General features: G+C 40.8%; 1 non-coding gene across 1 annotated transcript; it reads right to left on the reverse strand.

The window, feature by feature from the left end:
- Window positions 1–4,349: 4,349 nt before the first annotated feature.
- Window positions 4,350–4,421, reverse strand: trnae-uuc (transfer RNA glutamic acid (anticodon UUC)). Its single transcript has one exon. It is a non-coding gene; the product is annotated as a tRNA-Glu (tRNA).
- Between the last annotated feature and the right edge of the window lie 351 nt (window positions 4,422–4,772).

Genomic DNA, 4,772 nt, shown 5'->3' on the forward strand with positions numbered 1-4,772 from the left:
TCCTGTTTTTGTGTATGATGAAGTGTAAGGTACATGAAGATAATGCAATTCAGTACACATAATGACTAAGTGTTAATCTCCAGAATTATAATAAGACATTAAACAAGACATGCATGTTGACGGTTGGGTTGGCTGGTAATGTTCATCATGTGCTGTTGAGTAAGGCTGCTGCAGAGGGGATGAAGGACTTTTTGTTTATAGTGGTACATTGTAGCGCCAGCCTGATGGGAGCAGTTGGAAGGAGTGATGGAGGGGGTGAGAGGGGCCCTCTGATCAGGTTGGATTCCCTAATCACTTACCAGCTGTATAGCTCAGCTAATGTAATATAAATTATAAATATAATATATATATATATATAAAATAGGGCGGCACGGTGGTGTAGTGGTTAGCGCTGTCGCCTCACAGCAAGAAGGTCCTGGGTTCGAGCCCCGGGGCCGGCGAGGGCCTTTCTGTGTGGAGTTTGCATGTTCTCCCCGTGTCCACGTGGGTTTCCTCCGGGTGCTCCGGTTTCCCCCACAGTCCAAAGACATGCAGGTTAGGTTAACTGGTGACTCTAAATTGACCGTAGGTGTGAATGTGAGTGTGAATGGTTGTCTGTGTCTATGTGTCAGCCCTGTGATGACCTGGCGACTTGTCCAGGGTGTACCCCGCCTTTCGCCCATAGTCAGCTGGGATAGGCTCCAGCTTGCCTGCGACCCTGTAGAAGGATAAAGCGGCTAGAGATAATGAGATGAGATGATATATATATAAAATAGGGCGGCACGGTGGTGTAGTGGTTAGCGCTGTCGCCTCACAGCAAGAAGTTCCTGGGTTCGAGCCCCGGGGCCGGCGAGGGCCTTTCTGTGTGGAGTTTGCATGTTCTCCCCGTGTCCACGTGGGTTTCCTCCGGGTGCTCCGGTTTCCCCCACAGTCCAAAGACATGCAGGTTAGGTTAACTGGTGACTCTAAATTGACCGTAGGTGTGAATGTGAGTGTGAATGGTTGTCTGTGTCTATGTATCAGCCCTGTGATGACCTGGCGACTTGTCCAGGGTGTACCCCGCCTTTCGCCCGTAGTCAGCTGGGATAGGCTCCAGCTTGCCTGCGACCCTGTAGAAGGATAAAGCGGCTAGAGATAATGAGATGAGATGAGATATATAAAATATAATGTAATATAAATTCTAAATATAATATATACATATAGTATAAATATATAAATTAAACGTTGAGTCAATTAATGAGTTGACCTTATTGTGCTCTTGAAGCAAGATATATGCTAAGCATTCCTATTTTGTGGCAAAAAGATTTACAAAGTATACTTAGGTCCAAGTATAAGTTTTAGTATTAAAGTAATGTATAAGTGTAAGTCTTAGTATTGATATAGGTCTACTTATACTTTTTTATACTTGGTTCAGTATAAACCAAGTATACTTCCCTGTACTATGTTGTAAGTGTATCAAGAATTAGTTTATAAGAAGTAACCTTCAAGTACACTTCCTCGATTTTAGTATAAAATAAGTATACTTGTAGCACACTTGATTAAACTTCTTTTTGCTAAGGGGAGTTATGCATTTCACCTGGCAGGTTGGGTTACTTTAACAAGGCCATTGATTTAAATTTACATAATGGTTGGATTCTTATTTCAACCCAATATTTTGGTTATATTGAGTGTAATGCTGGGTTAAACTTATCAAATCAATGAGTTGTTTTTTATTGGCTCCTTGTTGTCCTTAGCCTAACCATTGTTTATTCATTGTTAATCATGGCTAATCTTTAATGATAAATTATTGTTGGTCACTATTAAATTAAACGTGTTTAATCTGTGTTTACAGCTATATTGCATATACAGCTATACTGGCCTGTGCCAAATACTCTCATGATCTGACCAAATTGTGCAAGACATTACTTTCATTGTAGCAGAATTTTTCCCCTCTCTATTATTATCCAAACAAAACACGTCTTATTGTGATTTCCTATAGACCCTTTGCGCACAACCTGATGCATCACGTGATAATTTCACCTGGGTGACAAACACAGTCTTTTGTGCAAGCAAGGCCTGGTCTGTCTTCAATATGGTTCATTTTTGCATTTTTTTTTTTTTGGTTGTTCAAATTGTTCAAATCGAGAAATAGATAAAAAGGTTTATCATCTGCCTGCTATCAAGAAAAATGTGAAAGAGAAGCAAATGCTTCAAGAACAATGAAGAAATGAGTGGTTAAACAGTGCGACAAGAGGATCTAAGCCTGAAAACTCCAGAAAAGTTTGTGAATACCCACATTTGTAGCGAGTATTTTATTTCAGGTAAGAACTTGGATTAAAAAAAAAATAAAATTAGAATAGAAAGTTGTAAATCAGTATGGAAGAGTTTGCATAAGAATATCATTTTATTTCTGTTCACATTCAGGCTAGCTTCTTCATGAAAGTGTTTGAATCTCTTATAGGTGAACCAGCTTCCTTATTCGACAAGGAAAACCCAGATTGGGCAACAAGCGAACAACTCTTTCAAAAATTCACTTTTAATTGTATTGATATAGTGCTTTGAGCGATAAATTGACAAATGCAACAACAACAATTCAAGAGTTCCATCAATGACCACGTTCAGATTCTGTTAAGGAAATGGTCATATGCGTCCTGTCTCATTTGCAATGTGATTTGCTGAGCATTTTGCTCATTTTGAGCATTTACAAGACAGTATGTGCCTTTAGGAATATGCAGATTGGTGTGTGAGAGAGAGAGTTTATTCCAAAGATACCATTTATTGAAATAGCTGACATGAATTATTGAACTAATACTGATTGGATATAACAACGATAGCAGCCAAGGAATAGTTCAATATAAATGGTGATACAATATGTACAAATAAGAATCAGTAGTGTATATGATGATAACTAAGGCACCAATGGTGATCAGAAGTAATAAGCTATGTACAAGTTTACAGTGAAAGGCGAGTGGATGTTAAAAATGTGATAGGGAAACCACGTGTTTGTGTGCATGTGTGGGTGTGTCTGTGGAATGCGAATGGAATGCAGCCATGCCCAAAAGGGGGATGGTCAGCACAGAAAGGTAGTGTGAAATTGAACTAAGGAATCTGTAGTTCAAACGAGTCTTGGCTCAGCCTTAAACCCAAATTCTACTCAAATCCCAATGTTGAGGTGTGAAGTATGAAGGAGGGAGTTAAGAAGAGAGAGAGAGAACACATGCACAATCTAAATACAGATAGGAAATAAAGTAAATCAAACAACACGTGGTCTAAGACCGACATTCATGTGAATCAAAATGCATACATTTAAATCATAAATGAATTCAAATGAACACTATTCACATAAACTAACTACAAGTAAAAACGAACAAATTTTGCCCAGATACTAGCTTCACTTGGGTGATGGCTCTTGTTAGTGATTGAAGTGTGCTTTCTCCGAAGGTAGCGCGGGATGCAGATCCAGGATGAAGACTGTTTTATTCCTTCGAGCTCATTAGCTGAAGATCCTTGGTGTCCTGTTGGCTGTCCAATGATCTAGAAGGAATCTTGTTTATAATTCGTCAACGCTGAAAAAGGGGAAAGGAATCCAGTCGCCTTTTCTCTTTGAAACACTGCGTGGGCTGCAGTAACTAACCGGTTCAATTATCACAACTCTGCGAAGGTCAAATACATTAAACTTTAGCCAAAGTCTGGTATCAATAGCTGGTTCTTCATTCTCTGTCCTTCTGTAGCGCCAATGCACGGCTTCTCTCTTTCATGTGTGGAATCCACCGCCAGAAAGGAAATCCACCACCAGAGAGACAGAATTTCGGTGCCACCGCTAGTTTAAAGCAGTTGTGACGTCACTGTATTTGGTATCTGGTATCGTCTCTGTCCAATACTGTTACAGGGATTCAGAAGAATGGGTGGAGTTAGAACATGGCGTCGAGTACAGAGATTGGTGTGTTCAAACTGTACTGTGAAAAGGTTACTATGGTTACAGGCATGGTAGCCGCCCCTACATCAGATGTTGGAAGAACAGCTGGATGGACTGGCACCCATTTGGCCTGGTGTAGTGAAAACCTGGATGCTTACACTTTCCCTCTGTATAGGTTTGAGCCCACAGTGTTAAAAATTAGCTGTAATGCTGAACACTGGCTGCTGTGGTCAGATTCAGATTACAGCCTTTGTGCTTTGTTGGAGTTAACAAACAGCCGGGCCCAGGATCCTAGATGGGGTAAGAGAGAGCTTAGCTGAGTAAGCCAAGAGTGAATCCTGGAATTTTCTGCACTGTCATCAGGCTTCTTGTCCCATCATGACACCAAAAGGACTCATGAAAGCAAGAGCCTATAAAATGAAGATTTCACTCAAGGTCATGTGACTTGCAACTAGAGAGGCACAGCAAAGACACATTCCCATACTGAGAGTAGAACCCAGGCCACCTGGGTGAAAACCAGGAATCCTGACCACTAGACCATATGGGACAGCCTTGAGGTGTAAAGGCCACCTTTGAAGTGCTTAGGCCATTGGTGAGAACTCAGGCATTTTCCAAAAAAGTAGCTGTTATTTTTTATTTTATTTACTCAGGCTGGAAAAGATTACAAAACCATCTCTAAATAGTTTGGACTCCATCAATCCACAGTCAGACAGATTGTGGACAAATGGAGGAAATTCAAGACCATTGCTTCTCTCCCCAGGAGTGGTCGACCAACAAAGATCATTCCAAGAGCAAGGTGTGTAATAGTCACCGATGTCACAAAGGACCCCAGGGTAACTTTTAAGCAACTGAAGGCCTCTCTCACATTGGCTAATGTTCATGAGTCCACCATCAGGAG

Source organism: Neoarius graeffei, chromosome 19, assembly GCF_027579695.1.
Source record: "Neoarius graeffei isolate fNeoGra1 chromosome 19, fNeoGra1.pri, whole genome shotgun sequence".
NCBI classification, from domain to species: domain Eukaryota; kingdom Metazoa; phylum Chordata; class Actinopteri; order Siluriformes; family Ariidae; genus Neoarius; species Neoarius graeffei.